The sequence below is a fragment of the Danio aesculapii genome, chromosome 14, assembly GCF_903798145.1.
Source record: "Danio aesculapii chromosome 14, fDanAes4.1, whole genome shotgun sequence".
NCBI lineage: Eukaryota > Metazoa > Chordata > Actinopteri > Cypriniformes > Danionidae > Danio > Danio aesculapii.
This window is the reverse complement of record NC_079448.1, coordinates 38466209-38476684: the sequence shown is the minus strand read 5'-3', so window position 1 is coordinate 38476684 and position 10476 is coordinate 38466209.

Genomic DNA, 10476 nt, shown 5'->3' with positions numbered 1-10476 from the left:
TTTACAACAATTGTACTCTATTGTCAGATACAGAATGAAAAAATGACAAATTCTTAAATAAAAAAATCTATAAAAATAACACTTACAAATTATGCACATTTTTTATTAAAGTTTATGCACAAATTAAATTAAATTATGCACAATTGTATTAAAGTTTTTTTGAACAAGGCTTTTTAAAATGCTCTAACTTTTTTAAAATTACTCTTACATTTTATCGTAAATATTAAGTGTAAGTGAATTAAGAACAATAAGGATTTTAATGGAGCTAGATAAGCTGGGGTATGAATTACAAAGGTGCTTGATGTAAAATTAATGGTGCTTTAAAAAATCCTTGAATCTGATGTCCATGAAAGAAGTTTCTCATTCACACTGCACTGTCAGAAACCACTACAATCTGTCATGCTTATTTGTGTTATAAACTAAAAAGCCCTGAGATTCTGTGTTTTGTAGTGAATTTATAACAGCTAAAAGGCGTTAGGGTTAGCCTATCAGAATCAAGGACTAGAGCTATCCATTTTATAAAATGTATGCAAAACTCTGAGATGACGCTGAAAGACCACACATAGTACAGTTATCAAGCTCTGCTTTTCCCATGATCATTTTTTAAACAAAATACCTCACCAATTAAGGTTTATGCACATCCACAATGATTGTATTATTAATAATAACTGTATTATTAATACTTTATTATTTGTTGGATAACTGCAAACAAAATGACTGACATATTTTCCTCAAGACAGCAATTGCTGGTCATCTTTGCTAGAATCTAATATGAGGATTGTATAAAGTAACATTTATTATAAGCAACAAATCCAAAGGATATAGAAAGCGCAAACTATTATAAACAGTGATATATTGTGGTACAGTATAAATCATGCGACTAATCAGACTTCATAATTGTTTTCATGTTTATGAAAAAACATTGGAGTTTGCATGTTCTCCCCGTGTTCACGTGGGTTTCCTCTTGGTGCTCCGTTTTCCCCACAGTCCACAGACATGTGCTGTAGGTGAATTGACCAAACTAAATTGTCCGTAGTGTATGACTAGTGTGTGTGAATGAGTGTGTATGGGTTCCCAATACTGGGTTACGGCTGTGTACCACATAAGCTGGAATAGTTGGTGGTTCGTTCCGCTGTGGCGACCTCTGAAATAGCGACTAAGCTAAAGGAAAATGAATGAATGAATGAAAATACATCTTTTTTTTTTGAATACCACTTTTTCCAGAGTCAACACATTGGGTAATATCTTTAAAAGCCACTTTCCTATGATTAAAACAAAACTCAGTGTAGACTGAAAGTCTATATATATATATATATATATATATATATATATATATATATATATATATATATATATCTTTTCATATCTATCCAGATACCTTTTATGCTTAATGTAACATAAATCACATTGTTTTTGAATGCCATCTTTTTGTACTAAACTGGAGCTGGCATCATAAAATAGCAATTAAACAAGCATGATGTTTGATTGTCTCTTTGGAAAAGCAATAAAAACTTCTCCAAGCATAAATTCAGCATTTATGGGTTAACCCCAGCAGCTGTTGTTGAATCTGTAGTATCTCTCTGCATTGAGATGGCTGTGTTTTCTTTGAAAGGCGCAGCATGTTTCTCTTTACCGTTCTTCCCAAGGCCTGCTGCAAATTAGACATTCATTTAGCGAACTCACTGTGAGACGGGCAGGTTTTCGGCAAGCTGCCCAAATCCCTGTTTACCCCCTCTGCCTCTTTTACTCAGTTTTCTCTAGTACACAGACAAGCACATAGTGTCACACAGTCTCATTCACTCTCACACAGTCGCTGCCACTGTCAGGCATAAAGAGCGTAGCTGTTGTTTCCATGCATCTTTCAGACTCAATTCATAGCATAAGGTTGCCATGGATATCTAAAGCAAGCATACTGCTTTTCATGACCGTGCCCAGAAAATAACTTTTTTTAGACCACCTCATCTCTGTCTCACGGTCCCTCTTTTTTTCTCTCCCTCCTCCCTATTACATGTTTTTTTTTTTTTTTTTTTTTTTTTTGACTGAATTGGACATTTGCAAAACCAAATAATAGGCTTTGTGTGGAACAAAATGCCATGAGGTGTGAATGGTATGACCCTCAATGCAGTCATCTAATCAATCGAGATGTTATTAAAATTGATGTTACCTGTCACTGATTTGACATTTTTTTTATGGTTAGTAATAAAAGGAAATGAAAGTAGGAAACTGCATTAATCCAAAGTGTCATTTATTTTTCGGGGAAGTCTTAAAGGAATAATTCACCTCAAACCTGCATGGCTTCCTTTTTTATGTGAAACACAAAAGATATCTGGAAAATATATTACTTTGTGTACCTCAGAATAAATGAGGTCCTACTGGTTTGTAACAAAGTGATGGTAAATAGAGCGCTGCAGTCAGGTTCCAGAAGAAAAACTTCATTCATTTTCTCCATTGAGAAATTTGTTTCATTTTAAAGACAGACCTCCAAGGTGGTTAATTGATCATATGCTTTTTTGAACCCATTTGAGTCCATTAATTGAACTTATTCTTAAAACAATTATGTTTAAAAGTGGAATTCATGCAGAAATAAAACACACTTGTCGTATATAAATAAATATATAAATTTACACTCATTTTATTGGGTACACCTTACTAGTACCAGGTTGGACCCCTTTTTGTCTTCAGAACTGCCTTAATCCTTTGTGGCATAGATTCAACAAGGCACTTACAATATTTTTCAGCAATTTTGGTCCAAATTGACATGTTAGCATCATGATGCGAATCTCCCGTTCCAACACATCCTAAAGGTGCTCTTTTGGATTGAGTTCTGGTGACTGTGGAGGCCATTTGAGAACAGTGAACTCATGTCATGTTCAAGAAACCAGTCTGAGATGATTTGTGCTTTATGACATGGGGTGTTACCTTGGTGGAAGTAGCCATCAGAAGATGTGGTCATGGGATGGACATGGTCAGCAACAATACTCTGTGGCGTTGACACAGAATTGTAGCCCCAGTTTCCTGTTCTTAGCTGACAGGAGTGGCACTCAGTGTGGTCTTCTGCTGCTGTAGCTCATCTGCCTCAAGGTTGGACATGTGTGTTCAGAGATGCTCTTCTGCAGACTTCAATTGTAACGAGGGGTTATTTGAGGGACTGTTGCTTTTCTATCAGCTGGAACCAGTCTGGCCATTCTCCTCTGACCTCTGACATCAACAAGGCATTTGCGCCCACAGAACTGCCGCTCACTGGATATTTTCTCATTTTCTGATAATTTTCACCAAACCCTAGAGATGGTTGTGCGTGAAAATCCCTGTAGATCAGCAGTTTCTGAAATACTCAGACCAGCCTGTCTGGCACCAATGACCATGCCACTTTCAAAGTCACTTAAATCACCTTTCTTCCCCTTTCTGATGCTCAGATTGGACTGCAGCAGATTGTCTTGACCATGTCTACATGCCTAATTGCATTGAGTTGCTGCCATGTGATTGGCTGATTAGAAATTTGCGTTAATGAGCAGTTGGACAGGTGTACCTAATAAAGTGATCAGTGAGTGTACAGTATCCAGTTGAAGGCACAATTATCAGCCCTTAAGAAAAATATTAATTATTTTTCAAATATTTAATAACTAATTTCGAAAAAGTTTTTTTTTCTTTGCCATGATGTCAGCACATAATACACTCAAAAATGACATTCCTGTTTGTTCAAACTACTTATTTAAAATGAGCTGAAACAACATAATTCTTGAGTTTATGGAGGGCACCCACTCATTAGTTTTTAAGAATTTAAGTAGATTGAACATAAAACAATTAAGTTAACTTAATTCCTTCATGTTGTTCCAAAACAAATTGATTGTATGGAACCCAGCATTTTTTACACTTTATTTTACTAGTTATTTTGCAAGATACTAGCTTAAAGTGTGATTTAAAGGCTTAACAAAAGCTGAATAAAACAATAAAAAAAATAAGTTTGCCTTCAACTATCTGTGTGTATACAGTATCCTGACTTGAATTATTTATAGATTTAATAGATTATAGAATTAGATGTCTTTCAACCACTCTGATATTCTCTTGAAACTACTCCATTTTTATTTGTTGTGTAGTGATGGATGTGTTGAAGTAAACCAGAAATGTGCAGTTCAACTATATTTAATATAAAAAAATCTGTTATATTTACAGCTAGAAATTTGACATTGTTATGCACAGTTATGCATTGTATACCACAGATGTTTTCTCTCACATTTGGCTGTAATGTAGAGTAATTTTGGCGTTATCATACATCAAACTCCTTTAGAGTGATACAAGACCCTGCTGTGAAGCACACTATATCCCTGTGGAGGCTGATTTTGCCTGAACTTGCATATAAAACATGGCGTTCGCTGCTCTCTGCTCATTGTGTGCTCTGTGCATACAGTACATGTATGTGTGCTTGCGCTGCCGCCTCGACGGGCAACATCTAAAGCGAGTTTCCATGGCAACAAGTCAGCCGGAGCTACAATCGAGCAGGAGATGGCAGCGCCTCAGATTCACAATGCACCGAAACACATTTTGTGCAATGCTTTCCAGTGCCAACTAACTGCATGTAGACGGCTAGATGCCCTTGTAGAGGCCGCTATGCCATCTGTTGTGTGTTTTTTCATCTGGGCCTGCAGCGCAAAAACAGGGAGGATGCATGTATTGGAGGGCTGTTTGGATTCATGCATTTAATCCAGACAGGAACATGATTAGCCAGAAGGGGGATTGGGTGTTAAAGTATCGCTCATTAACTTTGGATTTCCCCTCCAAAAACCCAAGCTCATTGCCTATGCATCACACATTAACACATATGAACATATGAACACACACATACTCACACTTGGCAGTGGTCTGTCTCTCTCTTTCTCTCTCTCTTTTTCTCTCTCTCATTCTCTCTCCCACCACCTTCCCAGAAAAGCATCATCATCATGAGGGATCAGGGTGTGGCTGTTTGTTTTTGCACAGACTCCATGACATGTGGCAATCACATTGGAAATTATTTTCCTTCAGTAAATGCCTGAAAAAATGTAATTGAATATAAACATTTGTATGAAGACCTTTAGATATATGAATATTGAGTTAAATATTAATGTTTCTCTTTTTTTATACGTGTCTGATAAGAATTTCAAATAACAATACTAAAAATACACACACTTACGTACACTCGTTGGTATTATAAGGTTTATGAGGACTTTCTATAGGCTTACTGTATTTTATACAGTAAAACTGCTCTATATATATGGCCCTACACCACCCTTATCCTAAATCCCAACCATGGAAACCGGTGGCAAATTTAGAATTTCAGAAGACCTTTAAGGGTGATTTCTAAGCATTTTGAATTACGACCCATTCATTATACATATTTATGTTCTTGTAAACCACCAAAACCAGTGCGCACACACAGGAAACAGATTCCTCTGGAAAGAAAATGTATTCTTTGATTTACATATTAGATTATCCATTTTTCAACTGACTTTTGACTTTCAAGACTTGTTAAAATAGGAACATTTTGAATTATTTTTTCACTTAATTTGTCCATAGGTTTTTAAGAGAATATGTCTGAAATATGCAATATGAATACCTTTGCCCCAACCCCCCAAATAAAATAAAATTAATAAATAAATAAAATCAAAATAACCCCATTAATTAGTATTTAAAGTATAAATAATAAAAACATGATCATGACGATAATTTTATAGATATTAAAAATGGGGTGTCTGTTAAAATTTTATCTGAAACAACCCAGCATTCTTTATTAATGACACATTAAGTGAAGTTTTGAAGTTCAAGAAGATCATATGATTGATCGCGGCTGGTCCCGCATCAACAATCATTGTTAAACCAGTCAGATGAATCTAAGCCATTTTGTCTTACTTCCATTATCTTCATTTTTGAAGACTCCCATTCCTCCTTTACCAGGGAGAGCTCTCAAGACCTGATCTCAGACCCCCTTTTATGCTATTTGACCAGGCGAGCGCCTTGGGCTCAAGTATCTGCGAGTTTAGGGTTCTCTCCCGGGACAGCATGCCAAACCTACAATTAGTATCAAGCAATAGTGAACTCTTGAAATATACTTAAAAGGACTACTAAAAATGAGCTGTAATTTATTTATATGTTTGATCCATTGACTCAGACTTAGTTATTTATTTATTACTTTTATTTAATTTTACTACCAAGTTGGGGCAGTTATGGACCATTGACATACACGTAAACCAGGCTTTCCCAATCTTGTACAAATTTTGGATGCCCGTCTTATATGGTCCACACTTGCTTTAGAGTCAAGCATCAAACAGATGAGTCAAAATAAGAAAGTGTATGTGAGAAACTCTTGAGAAACAATGTCTGTGATAATAGAACACAACACATTGAATCTTATTATAATTGATGTCAATTGTAATCCTGCATTTGGTGTGTTGTGCCTGTGCAGGGATGCTGTTCCTGAAATAGAACCCTATATATATGAGTACTCAGGGCAGGAATGTTAAACATGGGCCTGCAGTATCAACACACAAGGCAAATTGTTATTGTCAGAGCACATTTATTTGAGGGGTAGAGTTAGGGGTTGTTAAAACTGAATGTGTTCCATGGAAGCGGCCCCTAAGACACTTTCAGGAGCAACTGTGCCTTAATGACATATTAATGCTATGCTTGGATTCTAAATAAAAAAGCAGGTCAGCTTTCACAATCATTTTAGAACTTAACACTGTCTGTAGAAAGTAAATCAGCATTTTAGCTAGGTGATGTATTTTTCAAAATGTCTGCAGTTTTTCCCAGTATTAACCATTGTACATTTGTGAGAAGATTGAGAAACCATTGGAAATCATTGGAACAGACAGTTAGTCTAGGTTAAAGGTAATTTTCAAAATGTTTGCCTGGCATTGCTGTAGTAAAATGCATTTACCAGTGATTTAATAAATCACACGTTAATTAAACACCCATTTTAGTCATACACACTTTTTCGCATTGTAACAAACCAATGTTAAGCTGACAAACAAGATCTCCCATTATTGACATAATTTGATGCTTTTATACCGATTAATGAATCCATAATATTTCTAAAATTAAATAATAACAATAATACAACTGTTCATAATTCAATAGGTAAGTATTTTAATTTCAGAAGGCCTGTATGCAAAAAAGGAAAATAATCATTATGATTTAGAAGTTTGAATGGCACTTTTATACTGAATTGCAGGTTCTAACAAAAATGTGCCTGATTAACTTCTAACAAAAATGACTGCCTTTTTATGCCTTATGTTTTTGCACACCCTGAATTGACACTGTGAATTTTTTACCACACACACACACACATACATAAAGTATCACTTGAACCCAATATATGGTGTTACATTCATCATATGCATCTATATTTCATCCATCTCGTGCACTGAAGCAGTGAATCTGAAACAAAAACCTCAGTGTCATCTTTCATGTCCTTATATTTACTATATACAGTATATGCACTCATAGAGGAACAATTTAGAGTCAATGAAGTCACAACATTACCTATGTACTTATGATAGTATTCCATAAAATAGGTAATAACTTGTGGCAACCCCTAAACCTATAACCTTCGCTTCACTCCGGGAAAAAGCTACAGAAAAGGGGTCTTCAGTTTTAGCAACCTTGTGTTGCTTTCTATCAGAGGAACTACATTTAATGTGTTCATCAACTTATACAAGTTTTTATAGTCTGTCTCGCTTCATTAAATTTCTGTTTCCCTATTGTTACTTTATCTTGAGCTCTCATTCACCAAGGATGTGTTTGCTCATTTTAGTCAATTTAGATGTCCACTTTGGCATGAAGCTTCAGTCTAATGGCTTGCAGGCCAGCCAACACTCCTGGCTTGATCACTGGAGTCATGTTAGTCAGACCCAGATATAAGCTCACAGTTTCAGTGGCACCTGTGGATTCGGCACAGTTGGATGGCTAGAGTTCAGTTTCCCAAGCAGGGATGTGAAATAATCTGTCATAATCACATCCATTTGATCAAAGTTCCTTTAAGGCAACTCGTGGATCACCTTTGAAATGCTTTTCAGGCATGCAAGTGAATGGAGAAACATTAATTTCTCCAAAATTGTTTGCCCAACTTAGAATGTCTGTAGCAGGCACAATAATATTATGCAGAACCTGAAAATAGCTACAGGTAACGTCCAATAGTGGACAACCGGCTTACAACTGGGGCGTGTGCCAGTCACGCTGCATAATATCATTGCACCTGCTGCAGCCATGGTACGCCAGGAACGTTCCTTGATTATTAGGCCAGAATGAGAGTATAATTCCTATGTATGAATAGAATTCAGACAAACTACATCCACCATTTGTCATTATCATGTGATCTGCGTCAGTTGCGTTGCTTCACTCCCATTCATGAATTCTCTTGCATGGCATCACGGGATAGCATAGCATACATTGGATGCACACTCCAGAATCTCGCCAAAAGTAGTAGGTCATCTAGGTACTTTTGACATATTGTTTTTCGAACACTATTAATTCAGACTACTCTGCTCACATACTGTTAAGGTACTATATTGCATGGAAGTATGCGATTTTGGATGTAGCCTTAGTACACAATATAACAACAGCAAAGTTAAGCTTTAAAATGATCAACACACAGTTAACTCTAGGGGGCTTAATATTAACTGTAGGAGGTCTTTTTTTTTTAAAGTGGAGTGTTTCTTTATTAATTTTTTTAAATGACAAAAACTGCCATAAAAACCACACAAGTCTGGACTCCCTCTTCTCTGGAGAATGGTCAGTCCATAGCAATCGATTATTGGCTCCTTCACTGGAAGGCGGCAGGGCTTCCTACACTAGACCGTTACATTTTTTTCCCCATTCAAAACTATGTAAGTGACAAGTTTTAACTAGTCTCTGACTTCACCCAGGGAAGAAACACAAACTTTGCTTCAAAAGGAAGCCAGTGTATTGTGTATTGTCATATTTCAGCTAAAACAGGTAGCAATACAGTCACAGTTGTCAATACAGTTAGATTTTTTCCTAGTGTCTAATCATGCTTTGGCAAATCAGTCTTTAATCATACTATTAAATCTTTACAGAAGCTGCTTGAGAGTGATTATGGATTGTTAAAAATTGTCAAGTTTCATCCAATAGCTGTGTCACTTTTAATTCAAAAGGTGTTCTATTATAACCTTCGATTATGGACTGTCTCCAAAATCTGGGTATGATTTTATTTTTATTGTTTATTGATTTTATTTTTTTGTTCTAAAGTATAACTGCAGTTTTAATTTGATCTTCTAAACATGGGAACACAGCTTCTGGCTGCTTTGTGAATCTATCCACAGTAACTAGCATATATTCAAAACTGAACATTTGGCATGTGTGTGAAGTTTATTTGTAAATGTATTTTAGTAACAGAGCCTCTGTGCTGAGTGGTTTACTGGCTGATATATATCTGTCTATGCACAGGCTAAGCATAAATCCATCACTGACTTGGTTGTCTTACAATGTAAGCATTGCCGGTGTTATTTTGGCAGCACTAGTACTGTATGTGACAAACCATTATAATGTCTCACAAGAAAACACAAGTGCTTCTCTGGCTGAAATCTTAAAGATATAGTTCACCCAAAAATAAAAATTCAGTGTTAGTGTTATTATTAGTATTGCTACACTTATTCCATTTTTTAGCTACTTTCCTCTTTTGAACAAAAAGGAATGCTGCACTGTAAAAAAAAAAAGTCCTGGTTGCCTTAATTTTTAAGCTGAATCAAAATAACTTTGAGTCCATTGAACTTATATTATGTTAAACTGACTTAAAACAGCTTGCATAACTTATAAGATTAAGTTAGAACATGATTAACTTAGTTTAATAAGTTACATTGAACTAAAAACATATACTGTCATAACTAATTGATCAAAAAAAATTTATAATGTGGAAAAAATAACCATCAACTTCCATAGTATTTTTTTTCCTTCTATGGATGTCAATGGCTGACTTCTCCCAATATCCTTTATGTTTTTGTGTTCAACAGAAGAAATAACTATGATATATAGAACTATAAATCAAAAGTTTAGAACCACTTGAGTGTGAGTAGATGATTAGGAAATTTAGATTTTTGGGAAAAATATCCCGTTAATCCAGTCTCTGTCATATTTTAAGATTGGTTTGGATTGCAGATTGGTTTGAGACTTAATTTTCTGTTTTCTTCGTGCACTGATTCAGCAGCTTCTTTAAAAATAAAATAGCTTTTGCATTTGTCACTCCTGTTCCATGTTTTTTCCTTTGACTAACATTGTACACGTGATTGACAAATATGCTTTTTAATTCTTAAAGTAACAGAAATAAATGTATTTCTTACAGAATAACTGTCTTTACCTGGCATTGCTGCAATGGTTTAAAAAAATGTTTACGTTTTCTAAAGATTAACAATTCACAAATGATCAATTACATATTGAATATCAGTGTTACTTGCATTTAGTTTATAAACTTATTGTAATTTAGCACATTTT